Source organism: Hypanus sabinus, chromosome 8, assembly GCF_030144855.1.
Source record: "Hypanus sabinus isolate sHypSab1 chromosome 8, sHypSab1.hap1, whole genome shotgun sequence".
Lineage (NCBI taxonomy): Eukaryota > Metazoa > Chordata > Chondrichthyes > Myliobatiformes > Dasyatidae > Hypanus > Hypanus sabinus.
The window spans coordinates 81,566,974-81,587,905 of record NC_082713.1 but is presented as its reverse complement, the minus strand read 5'-3'; the positions used below and the strand labels follow the sequence as shown (position 1 = coordinate 81,587,905).

General features: G+C 43.6%; 1 long non-coding RNA gene across 1 annotated transcript in view; it reads right to left on the bottom strand.

Moving 5' to 3' along the window:
• Positions 1 to 740: 740 nt before the first annotated feature.
• The window catches only part of LOC132398267 (uncharacterized), a 141,689-nt gene continuing 121,497 nt past the window's right edge, over positions 741 to 20,932 (bottom strand). The window contains exons 2-4 of the long non-coding RNA XR_009513599.1: positions 7,346 to 7,433; positions 2,013 to 2,069; positions 741 to 1,598 (exon numbers count right to left, since the gene is read on the bottom strand). This is a non-coding gene — a long non-coding RNA (uncharacterized LOC132398267). The remainder of the gene's footprint in view (positions 1,599 to 2,012; positions 2,070 to 7,345; positions 7,434 to 20,932) is intronic.

The window sequence follows — 20,932 nt, the reverse complement described above, 5'->3', positions numbered from 1 at the left end:
AGGAGATAGATGAAAGTCAGGCAGCTGATCCTCATCTGAAGGACATTAGCAAACCTAATGGTTTTTAAAATAATCCAATGGGGACGAAGGGTATGGACCATATCCAGAGATGAAGAATTTAAATTGGCGTTGTGGTGGGCACATACGTGGAGGGCTATAAGGCCTGGTCTTGTGCTGTGCTGTTCTATGTTATAATAATTTCCAGATGACTATTTCAGCAAATTTTTAATTCCAGATTTACTTAATTACAGTAAAACTCTTAATAATCCACCACTGGCAGATTTTCCAGACCACTGAATACTATTGCCTGTACATTTTTAATTCACATTTTTTAAAAAAATGTTGCATAGTGTAATTAAAAGATTCCCAGTTAGCCAGGTAAGTTTAAACACAGTGTGGGGACCAGAACCCCGGTCATTTTGATGGAAATGAGGAAACTGTGGCTCTGGTGAGAGAGTGGCATACAGTCCATTAACACAACTAGAATGCTGGAGTAACTTAGTAAGTCAGGCAGCATTTAAAGGTTGAAAGGTTCATTTATTATCAAAGTATACAATTCTGAAATCCTTCTTCTCCAGATAGCCACAAAACCAAGAAAGAACAACAGTACGATCATCAGCCCCCAAATTCCCCCCTCCACACAGAAGCGAACAAAAGTGAAAGAGGCACATCAACCCCACCCCCAATCCCCCTCCTCCACACACAAAAATTATAAGGATCAGGCAAAAAATTATGGAGTGAAATACACAGTAGATGTTTTTGGCCAAGACTCTTTATCAGGCCTCCAGAATTTTGTGTGTGTTGCTCAAGATTTCCAGCAGTTGCAAAATCATTTTGTGTTGCTTGTGGCCCACATCAGCTGGTTTGCCAGATGCTAAACATTAGGATTTCTAGCAAGTTATTGGAGTCTAAGTCTTCTTGAACTTAGAGACTCGGCTACCACAAGATCTTGAACCTCTGGATCACTGATCCAAACTCTAGTAACTAATCCAATAGATTAACCATCACATCACACCATTTTCTGGACTGTCTTCCCTCCTCTAAGGGGTACACTGGTTGATGCACATTGCCCAAAATTGTATGCAGGACCTAGAGACCTGCTGAAGAGCTGAAGTCTCTCTAGGCAGGAAGGAACCTGGCTGTTTTTTCAAGCATGCTGCCATTCTAAGTAAGGACAGATATTGTCCATCACAATGCTCTTGGCCTTCCAGGCAGATGTGATCCCTGATTTTTTGAAGCAATTAACACCATCTCAAAAAAATACTGCAAAACCATTGGCAGAGTAAGTGTCCTCTCTCAGGTCAGCATTCCCTGCACAGATTCCATGGTGGGACTGTGGGAGCCAGGATCTCAGTAAATAGGCTACGTTGTTCCCATGCCATGCACCAGACTCTTGAAAGAGACTGCCTTCCATGAGAGAACATAACATCCACATGATCTCCTAGGAATCCATTGCTATTACTACCTAACACAGAGGAGAAACATTAGGACTGGCATCAAGAAGTTTGAGTTGGGAGCACAATAGCAGACACGTCACCTGTCCATCGAGTGCGTGTTCCTCCACCTCAGACTCGGCTTTGGGATCCCCACACCGAGACCTGAAGAAGCAGACGTGATAGAGTCAGGAAAATGTCAACACCTGGGCTGGGGAAATGTTCACCTATGTCAGGCAAAACTCCTTCTCAGCCGCTTCTGCAAGAGGAAGAGGCCACAGTGGCTAAATGAGACATCTTGGACTGGACCTTCCAAAAGCTATTTCTGCTCTGAGGATGCCCCAGCCCCAAGCACAGGCACCCTCCTCTCAAGACCCCTCTGATGGGAGGAACAGGGTATTACCATGTACAGGAGCTGAAAAACTGCAATGATCTTGGACGTAACACATCCCCCTCTGTCTCATACATCTGAACTATGACACTGATGCAGTAACAATAATGTCAGAAAGAACACATAAACGGTGTACATGTGCACATGATTTACATGCCATAAACATCAAAGGACTTATCTATACTTACCTGCAGAACGTTTGAGTTTCATCTCATTTCACCGTCTCTGTTGGATTTGTTCTGTAGCTAGAGAGAATGAAACAGGTATATTATGTCCTAACCAGGACACTTTGAACAGAAGATCCTACAAGAGGTAGTGGATTCAGCTCAGTGCATCACAGGTAAAGCCCTCCCAACCATTGAGCACATCTACATGAAACATTGCCAGAGAAAAGCAGAATCAGAATCAGGTTTATTATCACCTGCATGTGTCACGAAATTTGTTAGCCTTGTTAGCAACAATCATCAGAGATCCTCACCACCCACACCATGCTCTTTTCTCGCTGAAGGTACAAGAGCCTTTGGTATCACACTGTCAGGTTCAGAAGCAGGTACTACTCTCTAATCATCAGGCTCTTGAATAAAAGGGGATAACTACACTCACTTGCCCCATCACTGAAGGGCTCCTACAACCAATTATCTCACTTTAAGGACCTTTTATCTCATTGTCTCATGTTTTCATTATTTGCTTTTATTTATGTTTGCATTTTCACAATTTGTTGACTTTTGGTTGATCTTTAATTGATCCTACTATAGATATTATTCTATAGATTTATTGAGTATGTCCACAAGAAAATGAATCTCATAGGTGTATATGGTGACATATGCAGTACGTACTTTGATAGCAAAATGTGCTTTGAACCGTTACATAGACTTTGGCTGTTCCTGTACAGGACATTTGCCTCATGTTTGTATGACTTCTTTTTGTGGACTGAGGTGGCCAAAAACATGATTGGCAACAGAGTAATGGCCCACAGTGAGAACAATCTGGCACCTGAAAGCTTTGTAGGAAGTATCTTAGGCTTGGGTTCTGGTCTATGATGAACATTTGTCAAATGGGTCATCTTATTCAAGACTATAGGTGGGTTGGCTCTTCATAGTTTGCAGAGAAAGGTTTAATGATGGTTATAACTCTATTTAGAACATCTTTTGTTCCCTCGCTTATGCTTTTCTTTCTTCATTCTTCCTACACTTCATACAGACAAGGATTAGTAAGCCTCATGATCCTGTAGTAGTCAACACCATCACTACATGTGTCACCCTGTCTCTCCTGGCCTCCACCAAAGCACAGATCTTCCCTCCGGTCTCTCCACCTCCCTCCCTGTTCTCCAATTTAGAATATGTCTGATTTCTAAGTTTTCCCAGTTGTGATGTAAGGTTATTGACCATAGCATGAACTCTGTTTCTCCTTCTACAGATGCTGTCTGCCCTGCTAAGTGTTGCTTTTCTCCATGTTTATTTCAGATTTCAATCATCGGCAGACTTCTGCTACCCAAAGTATACATTGTTGTGCCATACACGATGTATGACAAATCCTTGGGGGTATGATGGCTTTCAATCTTGTTCTAATTGGCGATGGATCCACGTGTTCCAAAGTGATTTTGGTTACAAGTTGAAACCACAAAACGGGATGAGTGGATTTGGAATTTGAATATGTTGAACTTCATTCAATGAATTCACACAAAATGCTAGAGGAACTCAGCAGGCCAGGCAGCATAAATGGAAAAGAGTAAGCAGTCGATGTTTACTCTTTAGGACCCGAAACGTCAACTGCTTACTCTCCTCCAGCACTTTATGTTTGTATTCCTTGGATTTCCAGCATCTGTGGATATTCTCATCTTCATTCAATTAATTGTTTTACACTGCTCTATATTGCCATACTTCACAACTGATATTTCTTGCAGAGTCAAAGGAAAAAATTACAACAAAAGAAGACTACAATTTGGAGTGCACAACTAAAGTCAAAACTTCAGTGTTGAATCCCACAGGAATTGGGATCTTCTGCTATGACTTCAGTGGAAGAGCCATGGATATTCAGGAGAAATGGTGTAAAGATACGGTAAATAATCTTCAAGAGAATTCAGTGCAGTCTGTTGACGTTCTACATTAATCTGATGTGTTCTGGCACTTCACTCTATTCATAAATCATTTAAAAAATGGATTTACCATCCATATCTGTGTATCAGTCATTTTCAAATTGATTAATTTATTGATGATGCATGAAGCTAAGTTTAATTGTTTGGTTTATACTCAATTTCTATGTTTGTCTAATTTACATCTCTTTATTGAAACACAATTGGTCTGGCAATCTTGGATTTATGCAGAAGCTCTGTGATATTTTCTAGCTGTTACTTGTGTTTGTCCACACAGTGCCTCATGTTAAACACAAGGCAAAACGATTGAAATAAGAAATAAAGACTTGTATCCTTCACTTCATTCCACGAAGTGTCCTTGGACCCAGAATCATCTCTTTTTCTGTCTCCTGTGGTTGGTGATCTAGAACTGGTGGGGTACTTATAGTTTCAGGACAAGGACTCAACTGTTTAAGATGGAGAAAGACAAACTTCTTTTCTCAGAAGACTGTGCACCTTTGCTACTTCTTACCTCATAGAATTGTGGTGGTAGAGTCATGGAAGGGTACAAAGGTTATGGGGGTCAGGCTAAAATGACTGCCTGACCCCCCCACACACAAAATAGAACAAATCAATTCCCCCAAATCCCTCCCCCCACACAAAACGGAACATGAACATTGATTTCCCCCCCCCCAACACAGAAAACAGATCAACCCCCCCCTAACAAAATGGAACAAGATAATCGACCCCCAAACCCCTTCCCCCACATAAAATGGTCCATGTTCTTGCATGGACACAGCATCAAAGGTTACGGGGAGAAGGCTGAGGAGTGGGGCAGAGGAGGGAAAAAAGCATCAGCTATGACTGAATGGCGGAGCAGACGATGGGCCAAATGGCCTATTTCTGCTCCTATCTTTTATGGTCTTACTTCTTTGCCAGCCCACATCTGACTTGTAGTCATGAGTAGAGAATGGTCAGAGATACTGCATAATGAGATGCCCTTGTAGAAGCAAGCTCCTCCCTCAGCTGAGAGTACCGCAGCCAGGTAGAGACGGGGAGTGAGTGAACGGGCAAGACAAACCAATGGAATGTCTTTCAAGTGGCTGTGCATCCAATACAATTGTCAGGTCCAAACCATGGACAATGAGCTTGCGTGGGGTTGTGGGATAGGGAAAGGATCATAGGGTGAAGGAACCATTGTTGACTAGACAGGGGAAACACTTATTCAAGAGGAAGTTCAAGTTTATTGTCATTTCATAAACACATATACCAAATGAGACTAAGATGCACAACATAGTACTCACACTCAACACATAAGGGAATATTACTACAAATAAATGCTCCTGTAAGAATTTGGTTAGATTAGGAGGAGGGGGTGGGTGGGGGGGGGGGTGGTAGCCTCATTTGCCTCAAACTCGCCACGTTGCTTTCTTGACTAAAGAAGTGCTGTTGAGGGACTGGGTGAGGTCATCTGTTATGTGCGCTTCCAGAAACTCTGTGCCCCTGATGCTCTCCACGGAGGAGCTGTTTATGTGCAGTAGGGAATGGTCAGCCTGCACCTTCCTAAAGTCCACAATCATAAGGTGACAGGGGAAGCAGGACAGGACCTGGGGAAGGTGATAGGCAGGAGAGAAGAGGCAAAGGGCGAGAGTGGGGAATAGAAGAAGAGGGGAAGGTGAGGGAATTATTCTTACTGGAAGGAGAAAACAATGTTCATACCATCAGATTGGAGGCTACCCAGACACAAACAAAGTTGTTGCTCCACCACACTGAGGCAGCTTCATCATAGCACAAGAGGAGGCAGTGGACTGACATGCTGGAATGGGAATGGGAATTGGCATTAAAATTTCTGGCCACCATGAGATTACAGATTGCCAGCTTAATAGTTCACCAGAGAGAGATCTGATTTAGAGAAATTATCAAAATTACTGCAGTAGAGTTAATGCTTCTTCTGACTGGGAAACCAGGAGCCGTTGTCTACAAATAATGGGTCAGCCATACAGGGCGGATATAAGAAAATCGCCCCCACCTTGCAGAGGGAGTACCTTTGGAATTTTTACTCAAGAGGGCTGTGGAGACAGCAATTAAGACAAAGATCAATAGATGTTTGGTTGTCAGGGGATATGGGTTTAGTCCATGGAAGAGCAGAAAGGATGCCATAGAGCTATGAAACTGATAGATTCTGTAATTCTAAATCAAGCCTGGCAGAAAAGCAGAAATTTATCACTACCAAAATGCAATTGATTCTGCCCCACACTCATGGTTAATATAAGTTCTTAATATACTGTGTGTGTGTGTGTATATATATATATAAAAACAAACTGTACTCAATACATGAAATTCCTACAATATCTGATGAAGTATTGCCATATCATAATCACACTGTCCATTAACAACCAAAGAACAACCACCACCTTTACCAAAATAAACCGAGGAAGCATTTTCCTGGGTGACTCTATGGTTTTGTCTAGCTTTAAACCCACTCTCTAATTAATGAATCAGATGAAAATAGGGTATCAAATCAGGGACGGCCGAATGAATTATACCTTGACACACCTTCTATACATGGACAATTTAAAGTCATATACTTCTTCTCTGGTAAAGCTAAAGCAATTAATTCTAATAGTAGAACTATTTTCAAAATACAGTATATGAGCATGAACTTTGGACTAGATAAGTGCAGAACATTAAACATAAAGAAAGGTGCAACAGAGCTAGTAGAATAGAAAACAGAGCAGCAGGACCCAATACAACTGATTGATGAATATGAAACATATAAGCACCTGGGGCAGGGGTCGGCAACGTTTACCACTAAAAGAGCCAATATGGACCCATTTCCCACAGAAAAGAAAACACTGGGAGCCACAAAATGAAATAACACTGCATACAACGGGTTTTTTTTTGCCTTTATGCTATGTATAAACAAACTATAATGTGTTGCATTTTTGAAATTGATGAACTCCTGCAGAGAAAACGAAATTACATTTCTGCATGCAACAAAAACATTTTGAACTCCGAAAAAAAGACGTTGGGTTGAAGGTTACTACATAGGTAGCCTACCTTGGATCGAAGAATTAAAAGAAAGCGCGCACTGGCGGGTGTCAGGCATTGGCAGTGGTGATGTATATTAATAGCGATAAAAAACACGTTGTAGCGGTGTAGCGCTACACGCAGCGCTAAAATAAAGACTGCAGTCAAAGGTAACTTTATTCGAACTAAACAGCCTTGCTTTTAAGCCTCCCTCAACCCAGCCCCCATGGACGCAGATGCTGCAAAAGACGCGTACTCACAAACCCCCGTAGGCTATCTCCCTTAGCCGGAATGCTGGCTAATTGTGAGGAAATGTGTCGCCATACTTAGATTGTACAAGATCACCATAATCTTCAAATTTAGAATTACATTTCAAAAGCTAACAAACTAACATAAAATACATTTTAATTAAATACTGACCAATTATTTCCCAAAGCCACAGGGAGCCGCAGCACAGAGGTGAAAGAGCCACAAATGGCTCGGGAGCCGCAGGTTGCCGACCCCCGACCTGGGGTATCAAAATGAAAATAGTTTATAGTGTGTTAAAGTGAAGACTTTCAACTAAGTTTACTACAAAGCTTACAAAAATCTTCCAAACAGAGCTCAACAGTAAAAATATAACAAGGGCAATAAACACTTCCTCTCTGCCTATATTAATGTATTCTTTTGGCATAATATCTTGGTCTGAAATTGACCTGGAAAATTTACTAAGAAAAATAATAACTAAATGACAAATTTTAGAAAACACTGCACTTAGATTAATACTAAGCCACACACACAAACTGCTGGAGGAACTCAGCAAGTCAGGCAGCTTCTATGGAAAAGAGCACAATTGACGTTTCGGCCTGAGACTCTTTGGCAGGAAACATTGACCATACTCTTTTCCATAGATGCTGCCTGGCCTGCTGAGTTCCTCCAACTTTTTGTATGTGTTGCTTGGATTTCCAGCATCTGCAGATTTTCTCTTGTTTGTGGGTAGATTAACACCACCTAGGATAGAAGAAGGAAGAATATCAGACAGAAAAAAATTACACAACGGTCAAATAAAACTTCAAAGGATATATTTTCATCAAGAAAAGCAGGATTCAGCACAACTCATGATAAAAAAGTACACCCCATTAAACTTAAATGAGAGCACAACCCAGAAAAAAGAAGACATTGTCACTTTAGACAAAAGAATTTAACCAATGGAAGAGCATGACCCTCCAAGATAGACAACCTCACGATCTGAGCAGACTAGATATTGAAAGGAAGCATCAAATGCTTGGCTGAGTGTTGGGAGACTTCATCCTGCGAGTGACAATACAGGACCAGGTGGCTAACACAAAAAAAATCACCAAAAATACATTGCAAAAGACCAACAAATCCAAGACAATAAATGTAGAAAATGCCAAGGGAAATCAGAAACAATACAATACATTCCGGAGTCCTGTAGCAGTTTAATTCAGTCTGATTACTTACACAGGCACACTGAAGTGGCAAAAATCATTCATCAAAATCTTGCTCTAAAATACAAACTCATAGAAGACCATATCTTACTATAAATACAAGCCTGATCCAGTTTCAGAGTCAGAGTCCCATGAATTATATTACAAACAATCCATTATTACTGATTGTACTGATAAATTACAGGACAAACAAGCAAAAACAACTTATTTAATAGATATAGCCATTCCAAACACACATAACTTACAGAAATCAATAAGTGAAAAACACCAGGAATATGCTGAATTAAAAAAGGAAACTGGAAAAGCTTTGGAACATGGACATTGTCCGGATATAATATCTACAACTGGTATCATCCCAAAGTCACTGCACGGCAGTAGTAAACAATTAGGCCTACACAGCAATAGTTATGTAAAACTCCAGAAACCACATTACTGAACAATATTAATTCCTCGTAAATGAGAAATGAGCTTGTTTGTCTTCCCGTATCTCAGGTCTTACCAGCTCACAACAACGATATTGTTGATCAGTTAGAGCTCTCTTTATAATGAAAAGCAGTTACTTGCAATACACAAGACCTTAGCAAAACAGATAACCTAAAGAAAAGCTGCAGATCTTCCAAATCACTCTGCAATCAAATGCAATACTTTTTTACAAAATAGGCAGCCATTGGTTTTCAAAGTCAGTGTCATGAGCCAGCAAATGGCCTTAGGGTGTTGAGCACTTGGGTTACAGTGTGAACTGTGAGGTTATTGTTAAACAAGACCAGCGACCAGAGTCAATTGTGGAGGTGCAAATTGTAGGCTTAACAAACACAGCTTGCAGCAGCGCATGATGGTCAGCTATGTCCTAGGAGAGGATATTCAAACACATTATCATAGCTCTTTTACACATGTGAAATAGACTGGTAAGAGTGCCCATGTTGTCTGTATTGAAATATTCCAATAGCAAGACCTCTTCTGAACCACCTACAACAACAAAATCACGTAGAAGGTACAGTGATGTTTTATTGCAACATACTGTCGGCATATTATTCCACCTCTCTTAGAGACAGAGAAGGTTATTTGGCCCATCGAGTCCATGCAAGCACATAAAATAATCCCAAACTTCCACTAACTTTGCATGCTGTACTCTCCCCATATTCTAATCAACTCCCCCCCCCACCCACACACTCAGTCCAAGTTCAAGCAGCCAATTAACCTACTGACCCAATGCAACACATACAAAATGCTGGAAGAACTCAGCAGGTCAGGCAGCATCTACGGAAGTGAATAAATAGTCGATGTTTCTGGTCGAGGCCCTTCATTAGGAATGGAAAGGAAGGCGAAAGATAGCAGAATAAGAAGGTGAGCGGAAGGGAAGGAGGTCAAGCTAGCAGGCAATAAGTGAATCAAGGAGGGTGGGAGAGGGGAATGAAGCAAGGTGATACACGGGGAAGGTAAAGGGCTGCAGAAGGAATCTAATAGCCAAGGACCTGGGAGAAAGGGAAAGGGGAGATGCCAAGGTGAGGTGTTAGGTAGTTGAGGAGAAGAGAAGAGGTAAGACTTGGGCCAAAGTGGGGAATGGAAGAAGAGGGAAGGGGACGGGTTAAACTGCAGGAAGATGAAGGAAGGCTACATAGACAGAATATGAGGCATTGCTCCTCCAACTTCACCGTGCAGTAGAGGAGACCATGGACCAACATGTTGGAAAGGGAATGGGAATTGGAATAAAAATGCTTATTCACTGGGAAATCCCGCTTTTTGCAGATGAAATGAAGGTGCACTACAAAGCAGTTTTCCAATCTACGTTGTGTTCTCACCAATGTAGAGGAGGACACATCAGCAGCACTCGCTACAGTAGATGAACCCAACAGATTTGCAGGTGAAGTATTGCCTCATCTATCATCCTTCATCTATCATCTAGTATTTTTGGGATATGGGAGAAGAAAACTGGTTCACCCAAGGGAAACCCACATGGCCACAGGGAGAACGTGTACAATGCAGCAATTGCTGAAAATCTGAGATTGAATAGAATGCCAGGTGTAGACAACAAATCAGGAGGCATCGGTTGAGAGAGGAAAACTGGGTCAGTCTAACAGTGGGAGTTCTTTCATCAAGATTAACCACTTCAGACAATAAAACAGTCCCAAAAGACAGCTCAGCACCACCTTTGCATGGATAATTAGAGATGGGCAATAATTGAATTAAAAACTGTTCCAATGCTGTGTGAGGATGAAACATGGCTGATAAACCAGACTTCCAATAAACAGCACGAGTATATGATGACACAGACAAAATGCTGGGGAACTCAGCAGGTCCGGCAGCATCCACAAAAATGAATAAACAGTCGATATTTCAGGCCGAGACCTTTTTTCAGGATTGGAAAGGAAAAGGGGAAGACACCAGGATAAAAAGGTGGAGGAAGGGAAGGAGGACAGCTAGGTGATAGGTGAAGCCAGGTGGGTGGGAAAGATAAAGGTCTGGTGAGGAAAGAATCTGATAGGAGAGGAGAGAGGGAAGGAAGACGGGACCCATGGAGAGGTGATAGGCAGGTGAGATGAGGTAAGAGACCAGAGTAGGGAATGGAAGAAGACTGGAGGGAATTTTTTTTGTTGGAAGGAGAAATGTATATTCATGCCATCAAGTTGGCGGCTACCGAGATGGAATACAAATGTTCCTCCTCCACCCTCAGGGTGGCCTCATCATTGCACAAGATGGACTGACATGTCAGAATGGGAATGCGAACAGGAATTAAAATATTTGGCTACCAGGAAGTTCCACTTTTGGCAGATGAAGCAGAGGTGCTTGACAAAGCAACCCCACAATTTACAACAGGTCTCACCAATGTAGAGGAGGCTGCATCAGGAGCACTGGACACAACAGATGACCCCAGCAGATTCACAGGTGAAGTGTTGCTTCACCAAGGAGGACTTTTTGGTGCACCAAATGGAGCTGAGAGAGGAGGTGAATGGGTAGGTGTTGCACTTTGGCCACTTGAAGGGATAAGTGACAAGAGGAGGATTAGTGGGGATTCTGAAGGGAATCATAGGGGGAGTGATCCCTGCAGAAGGAGGAGAGATGGGGGGGGGGGTATTAATGATGCATTTAGCAGTAGGGTCCCTTTGGAGATGCCAGAGGTTGCAGTGGATGATGTTTTGGATGCAGAGGCTCATGAGGTAGTAATTAAGGATAAGAAGAACTCTATCACTGTTAAGGCAGTGGGAAGATGAGGTCAGTGCAATTGTTTGGGAAATGGAGGAGATGCAGGAGAGAGCAGCATCAATGGTGGAGGAAGGGAAACCCTGCTCATTGAAAGAATGAGCCCTGGAAAGAAAACCTGCATCCTGGGAACAGATGTGGCAGAGATGAAAGAACTACAGGAGACAGGGTGGGAAAAGTTATAGTCAAGATAACCATGGGAATTGGTAGGTTTATAAAATATGTCAGTTGACAGTTTGTCTCCAAAGATGGAGACAGTGATTGAGAAGAGAGGGAGGTGTCTGAAATGGAATTTGTGAATTTACGGGCAGGGTTGAAGTTGGAGGCAAAATTGTTGAAATCGTCCAGCTCAGTGTGGGTGCATGAAGCAGCACCAAAACAGTCACCAATCTAGTGAAGGAAGAATTGGACAGCTTTACCAGGGTAGACTTGGAACATGAACTGTTCTACATAGCCAATGAAAAGGCGGGCTTAGCTGGGGCTGAGTAGGTGCCCATGGTTACCCCTCGAGTCTGAGGAAAGTGGGAGGAGCCGAAGGAAAAGTTGCAGAGGGAATGAGTTCATGGTGCTATTGATGGTGACCTTTGTCCCCAATCATCCAGGAGATCACTGAAGTGTGTAATAATCTTTATCTTTCCACGTATCCCTACTACTCTGACTTAGGACCTGGTGAAGGGTCTCATCTGAAAAACTGACTCCATTGATAGTATCTGAGTTGCTCCAGTATTCTGTGTGTGTTGCTCAAGATTTCAAGCATCTGCACCATCTTGTGTTTGAGAGATACTGCAGATTTCCAGGTTAATGCAGACCAGCATGTCAGCTGTGGCATTCATTAACCTGGCAAACACAGAATGGATCATCTGTCAACATCTGGAATACGCAGTTAGGGTTGGTCTATAGATCTCCACAGTGGTCCACCAAGGATGTAACCACAGAGCATCAATGTTTTACAGAACTTTCTGCCCAAGACATTCTCATCCTTGGAATGTTGGACATAGGGACAGAGATCTTTGACTACTTTAGTGGAGAGTGTCTGCAAGTATCAGCCCTCTTGCACCTCCTTCCTGCACACATTTGCTGAGTCTCTGGCATCTTGTGGAGCAAAGGGTTAATAATCTCATCCAAAAACTATACCCATAATGCAGCAGCTTTCTGCTCCCAAGACAACCATTAAATCTAACAGCTTGCAACCAACAGACTAGGCAACCAATATGTGTTATGGATTGCTGCTACCTAGGCAGCCTCTAAGTGTGACAGCTTGCTACTGCCTAGGCAGCCACGAATGTTGCAAGTTCCTGTTGCTGAGTCAACCTCCTGTGCCTAGGTATACCGTGCCCACACCCCCCAGTGATCCTCAGTGGAGAAATGTCCTATTTGCTGGGCAATCCCCAATCTACAAGTCAATGGCATCATCAGTTCTGCAGTTCTGTGCGGTAGACTGGGGATTGCCAAGTGGAAGGGATGCTTCTCCTATCCGCTGAGAAACTCTTTGATCAGTACAGCAGCAGTGAATGCTCTTTCCACCGACTATGAGTGGCCAACAATGCTCCCAGTTATGGCTACCAAAGTTCCAAACAAACATTGTACCTTGGATTGAAACGTCCCACATGCCAAGTATCCAGTGTGCACTCACACAGATCACATCAGTTTTCATAGAATATCCAAGTATTTATCATGAAATGTCAAGCATCAGTACCACTGGGGTGAGGGAGCTGTCCAATCCAATCTCTCGGAAATAAAACATCCATTGAAGGAGTTTGCAGCTGAACTCCCATGAAGATCACTGGCCAGACACAACTTTAATATTGGTGATGTAGAGAACATTCTACACACATCCACATGAAATTCTGCACAGAGGAATAAAACAAGAAGAAATACAGAAACCCCATCATATTGAAAGGACAGCCAGGTAGGCAGAGGGTGGGGTGACTCTGTTAGTAAAAATATGAAATCAAACAGTTATAAAGAGGTGACATAGGATCAGAAGATGTACTACATCTTCAGCAAGAGCTCCCCAGCCATACCGATGACCCCTTCTCCCGTCTCTAACCATCCTCCTCCTCTTGGACATCCTGCTCTGGATCTTTTCATCTCCAATTGCTGATGAGAAATCAACTGGCTTGACTTCAGCATTCCTCTCTCACTCCTTGAACCTTAACCCCTCTAAACACACTGTCCTGCAGTTGCTCCATAGCAATCACCTTATTACCAAACCCACAGACAAAGAGGTGTAGTGGGGCAGAGAGACTTCTAACTTGCTGAGGCCAGATAGCTACTCTTAGACTTTCCTCTTGAAAAGGACCCCACTCAGGACTATCTGAAAAACTGTCTCCAAAACCTTCACTAACCACATCCAACACATCATTCTCTGAACTTCTGCCACCCTTAGCTGGATCCCAACACAAAACATCTCCCCCCTCCCTCCCCACCCACCAGCACCTCTCCAATTTCCACAGGGTTTGCCCCTTCTTTAATTCTCCTGTCCATGAGTCTTTCCACCCTGATCCTTCTCTTGGTACATAAGACCATAAGACATAAGAGCAGAATTAGACCATGATACTGATCTGCAGCTTCATCATGACTGATCCATTTCATGGGTTCCCAAACTTCATAATGCCATGGACCCCTATCATTAACTGAGAGAACCGTGGACCCCAGGTTGGTAACTCCTGATCATTTCTCTTTTAACCCCATTGTCCTCCCTTCTCCACATAACCTTTCTCACCCTGACTAATCAGAAAACTATCAGCCTCTGCATTAAATATACCCAATAACCTGGCCTCCACGGCTGCCTATAGCAACAAATTCCACAGATTCACCACTTACTGGCTAAATAAATTCATCCTCATCTCCATTACAAATCGATATCCCTCTACTCTGAGGCTGTGCTCTCTGCTCCAAGGCACTCCAACCCCGACCATAGGTCAAGCTAAATGGCCCATAATTTCCTTTCTTCTGCCTCCCACCCTTCTTGAAGAGTGGAATGAAATTTGCAATTTTCTAATTCTTCAGAACCATTCCAGACGCTAGTGATTCTTGAAATATTATTAATAATGCATCAACCACCTCTGCAACCACCTTTTTCAGAACCTGTACTCTTTATACATCTGAAGAAACTTTTGGTATCCTCTTTGATATAGCTGGCTAGCTTACTTACATATTTCATGGCTTTTTAAGTTGCCTTCTGCTGCTTTTTAAATGTTTCTCAATCCTGTAACTTCTCACTAATTTTTGCTCTATTATATACCCTCTTTTGCTTTTCTGTTGGCTTTGACTTCCCTTGTCAGCCACGGTGGTGTAGTCCTGCTTTTAGAGTACAGCTTCTTCTCTGGGACGTTATCCAGAGTTTGCTGAGGGCCAGATCCGAGGCATTCAGGTCTGGAGATAAGTAATGATCTCTGGAAAGGCATCTCAGGGGCCAAGTGGAGATTTTGGAGGGATGCTCGACAGCTGTGGCAGGGTTTCAATGCCATAACCTCCTACGATGTTAAATCAAGCAACATGGGGGTCAGCAGAGCTTTTCTTCCTGATGAGCTCAACTCCTTCTACGTTCACTTTGACCACCGGAATGGAGGAACCACTGTGCACCTCCACATCTCCCAATGATCCTTTGGTCTCAGTATCTGAAGATGATGTGCAGGCTGCCTTCAAGGGAGTGAATCCATGGAAAGCATCCAGTCTGGATGGAGTATCCAGCTGAGTACTAAATACCTGTGCTGGCCAACCAGCAGGTGTATTCACGGATATCTTCAACCTCTTGCTTCAGCAGAGTGTGGTACCCACATGCTTCAAGCAAGCTTTAATCATACCAGTGCCCAAGAAGAGCATAGTAAGCTGTCTCAATGACTAGCACCCAGTAGCACTCGTGTCTACAGTGATGAAGCATTTTGAGAGGCTGATGTTGAAACACATTGGTTCCTGTCTGAGTGGTGACTTGGATCCACTCCAATTTGCCTACCGGAGCAATAGGTCTGCAGCAGATGCCACCTCATTGGCTCTTCACACAAAACTGGAACATCTGCACAGCAAAGACGCATACATCAGGATGCTCTTTATCAATACATCTCAGCATTTAATACCATAACCCCCTCAAAACTAATTAGTAAACTCCCAGACCTGGCATCAAAGCACCCTCGTGCAATTAGATCCTGGATTCCCTCAGTCAGTTCAGATTGGTAAAAACATCTCCTCCACAATCTCCATCAGCACAGGAGCAACCTTGTTCCACTCACTTTACACCTATGATTGTGTGGCTGAGTACAGCTCCAACACTAGGTTCAAGTTTACTGATGACACATCAAGGTTGATGACGAATCAGTATACAGGTGGGAAAATGAAAATTTGGCTGAGTTGTGACATAGCAACAGGCTCTCAGCAAGACGAATGAGCTAACTGTAGACTTCAGGAGTGGAGAACCAGAGGTCCATGAGCCAATCCTCATCAGAAGATCAGAGGTGGGAGGGTCAGTAACTATAAATTTCTGGTTGCCACTATCCCAGGGGACCCATTCTGGACTCATCATGTAAATATAATTGCAAAGAAAGCACGGCAGCGCCTCTACTTCCTCTGGAGTTTGCAGAGGTTTGGCATGTCATCAGAAACCTTGGCCAACTTCTATAGATGTTTGGTGGAAAGCGTGCTGACCACCTGCATTACAGCCTAGTATGGGAACTCCAAAGCCATGGAATGGGAAATTCTACAAAAGGAAGTAGATTTGGCCCAGTATATCACGGGTAAAGCCCTCCCAACCATTGAGCACATCTATCTGAAATACTGCCGTAGAAAAGCAGCATCTATAATCAAAGATCCTCACCACCCAGGCCATGTTCTGTTCTCACTGCTGCCCTTAAGTAAAAGGTACAGGAGCCTCAGGTCTCACACCAGCGGGTTCAAGAACAGTTACAAGCCCTCAACCATCAGGCTCTTGAACAAAAGGGGATACTATACTCATCAACTGAGGTGTTCCACCAACCTGCTATTTATTTATAGTTATACTGTATTTCAACAGTTTGTTGTCTTCTATGCTCTTGCTTTTTCATTGATCCTGTTTACAATTACTATTTTATAGATTTGCTGAGTCTCACCTGCGGGAAAAGGAATCTCAGGGTTGTGAGTGGTGACATGTATGTACTCTGATAATAACTTCTACCTATCCTGCACCTTTCAAATTGCTCTCAGAAACTGCAGCCATTGCTGATCTGCCGTTGTCCCTGATGGTGTCCCCTTCCAATCAACATTGGCCAGCTCCTCTCTCATGCCTCTGTAATTCTCTTTTCTCTACTGTAGTACTGATACATCTAACTTTAGCATCTCTCTCTCCAGTTGCAGGCTGAATCCTGTTATATTTTATCATATTTTGAGAAATATTGAGGTCCTAGTTAAGTCAAAAAAGGAGGCCATAGTGATAAAGTTTTAAGGGAATTGGGGGATTCTCAGATTCCTGTAAATAATGGGTGAAGGTTGAGTACTGACTGTGTCTGTGCATTCTGGTTTGTGAATGGCTACAGCATGTTTAAGATGATGTCTCACAGCTGCTTCTTTGGAGCAAGATAAGGGTTAAAGCTCACACAGATCCACAAAAGATGTCTCCTGACTTTTCACACCTTTTGGTTTCAACTGAAGGAGGTTGCAGATGGAGATAAGACAGGACATTCCCTTCTTAATTAAAGCTTAAATTTGGTGGAGTCTCTTATCTAAACTATTAAGTTTTGCTCTATTTGAGTAGCTGGAATGTCTATCAAAGTGATTGTACATTTGTATCGGTGGACTTACAAATTGTAACAGTTCTGAAAGTCGAGCAGTGAACTTGTTTGGACCGCCAGAGGGATGAGAACGCTTCCCCCCCTCCCCGATGTCGGGACCCAGTTCCCTCGACGGCTGAGCTCAAAGAAATAAACTGGTGAAAGGATAAGTAACAATCTTTTTGTGCTGTGGTTATTTGGTCTGGCGAATATAAGTTTACAATACCACATATAGACACACAGGAATAAATGAGGTAATTGAGTATAAGAAATGTAAGAGAACGTTTAAGAAGGAAATCAGGAGGACTAAAGGAATGCATGAGGTTGCTCAGGCAGCCAAAGTAGAGGAAAATCCCAAGGGCTTCTACAAATATGTTCAGAACTAAAGGATTGTAAGGAACAAAATTGGTCTTCCAGAAGATTAGTGTTATGTGTGATGAGCAATCCATGGGGAGATGGGGTCCAGAGTTGACAAGAGAGAGAGAGGGGAGAGAGAGAGAGAGAGAGAGGGGAGAGAGAGAGAGAGGGGAGAGAGGGGAGAGAGGGGGGAGAGGGGGGAGAGGGGAGAGAGGGGAGAGAGGGGGGAGAGGGGGGAGAGGGGGGAGAGGGGGGAGAGGGGGGAGAGGGGGGAGAGGGGGGAGAGGGGGGAGAGGGGGGAGAGGGGGGAGAGGGGGGAGAGGGGGGAGAGGGGGGAGAGGGGGGAGAGGGGGGAGAGGGGGGAGAGGGGGGAGAGGGAGAGGGAGAGGGAGAGGGAGAGGGAGAGGGAGAGGGAGAGGGAGAGGGAGAGGGAGAGGGAGAGGGAGAGGGAGAGGGAGAGGGAGAGGGAGAGGGAGAGGGAGAGGGAGGGAGAGGGAGAGGGAGAGGGAGGGAGAGGGAGAGGGAGAGGGAGAGGGAGAGGGAGAGGGAGAGGGAGAGGGAGAGGGAGAGGGAGAGGGAGAGGGAGAGGGAGAGGGAGAGGGAGAGGGAGAGGGAGAGAGAGAGAGAGAGAGAGAGAGAGAGAGAGAGAGAGAGAGACAAGGATTTAAAGTTATGTCTCCATGGATGATTTAGTATTATAGCTTTTTTGCTAACTGTTGATTTTAGCGCCAAGGACATTTGGCCTGTTTGTGTGGATCCCTGCTGACACAGCAAGGAGGAGCCAAGTGATGGACATGGACAGTTGATGGATGGCTGGTACCCTGGCAGGGGAGATAAAAGACAAGTCTGCTGAGACACTGGCAGAAACGCCACGGGACACTGAAAGAGTGTTGTGCACCCACAGGAAGGTGGGGGCCTGGAGGATCAATCTCAGGGGAATCGATCAGAGGCTCACAGTGTTTGAAGGCAGGCCGGTGGGGGCTTGTGTGTGTGTCCACCCTCACCTCGGTGACAAGCTCATCACTGAAGAACGGTCTGGCCTGGAACGGAGGGGTCATAGTTGGTGACCACAACAGCACAAGAAGACAACAGAAGGTTTGCCTGCTGCAGCTGCTCATCCCTCGCTCTCTCTCTCTCTCTCTCCCCAACGGTACCACAGCAACAACCTAGACTTAAACTGAACTGAACTCTGCATCATCTTAAGACTATTCATTTACCCCTAGACTTTGATAGAGCTTGGTTTTGATTCCTATTTCCACACTTCTGTATATATTATTGCTAACCTAATTAATATGTATATTTGCATTTTTAATACTGTATTACTTAGTTTACTAATAAACACTTCTAGTTACAGTAACACCAGACTCCAACATATCATTCCACTTCTGCTGATTTGGTAATGCAGTCACGGGGTACATGACAATTAGAATGGTAACCTCTGCATGGAGCCAAAAATGATGGGAGAGATCTTAAATGGATTTTTTGTAGTCAGTCAACAGAAGTGGGGCAAAGCAGCAGTGAGGTCATGGACCCTATCCAGTTACAGAGGAGGAGATGTGTGCTGCCTTGAGGCAAATCAGTGTGGACAAATCCCCAGGGTCTGACACAGTGTTCCCTCGGACCTTGTGGGAGAAAGGTGCAGAAACTTCAGGGGCCACAGCAAAGATACTGAAATCATTCCTAGCAGCAGGTGAGGTACCAGGAGATAGAAGGATAGCCAATGTTGTTGTGCTGTTTAAGAAAAACTCCAAGAATAAACCAGGAAATTATAGACTGGTGAAGCCTGACATCAGTAGTGGGCAAATTATTGGAAGGTATTCTCGTAGATCGGATATATGAATATTTTGATAGTCAGGGATTGATTATGGATAGTCAGCATGGCCTTGTGCATAGTAAGTTGTGTCTAAGCAATCTTATAGGGTTACATTAAGGATGTTTCTGGGATATTTGATGAAGGCAAGGTAATGGGTATTTGATAAGTTCCCACATGGAAAGTTGGTCAAAAAGGTTTAGTTGCTTGTCAGTCAAGATGAGGTAGTAAATTGGAGTAGTTATTGGCTTTACGGTAGAAATCAGAGAGCGGCAGTAGATGGTTGCCTCTTTGGCTGGAGGCCTGTGACAAGTGGAGTGCTGCAGGGATCGGTTTGGGTCCGTTGTTGTTTATCATCGATATTCACAATCTGGATGACAATGGGGTTAAACAGGTCAGCAGATTTGCAGATGACACCAAGGTTGGGGGCGTAGTGGACAGTAATGAAGTCTATCATGACTTGCAGGGGAATCTGGACCAGCTTGAAAAATGGGCTGAAAAAATTGCAGATGGAATTTAATGCCGACAAATGTGAGGTGTTGCACTTCGGTTGGCCCAACCAGGGTAGATCTTGCACAGTGAGTGGTCAGGCTCCGAGACTTGCATAGGACAAAGGGACCTGGGAATACAGATCCATAATTCATTAGAAGTGGCATCTCAGGTAGATAGGTCATTAAGAAAGATATTGGCACATTAGCCTCCATAGATGAAGGCACTGAATAGAGAAGTTGGGATGTTATGTTGAAGTTGTACAAGAACTTGGAGAGGTCTATTTTGGAATATTGTGTGCCATTTCGGTCACATACCTGAAGGAACATAAAACAATACAGCACAGTACAGGACCTTCGGCCCACAATATTGTGCTGACCCTTAAACCCTGCCTCCCATATAATCCCCCACCTTAAATTCCTCTATATATTTGTCTAGTAGTCTCGTAAGTTTCACTAGTGTATCTGCCTCCACCACTGACTCAGGCAGTGCATTCCACGCACCAACCACTCTCTGAGTGAAAAACTTTCCTCTAATATTCTCCTTGAACTTCCCACCCCTTACCTTAAAGCCAGAAAAGCTACAAATAAGATTGAAAGGATACAAAGAAAATTTGCAAGGATGTTACTGGGACTGAAGGACCTGAGTTATAAGGAAAGATTGAATAGGTTAGGAATTTATTCCTTAGAATGTAGAAAAATGAGGAGAGATTTGATAGAGGTATACAAAATTATGAGGGGTATAGATAGGGTAAAAGCAAGCAGGCTTTTTTCACTGACATTGGATGAGACTACAACTAGAGATCATGGGCTAAGTGTGAAAAGTGAAATACTTAAGGGGAACAAGAGGGGAAACTTCTTCACTCAGAGAGTGGTGAGGGTGTTGAACGAGCTGCCAGCAGAAGTGGTGGATGCAGGTTTGATTTCAACATTCAGGAGTATTTTCAACAGGTACATGGATGGGA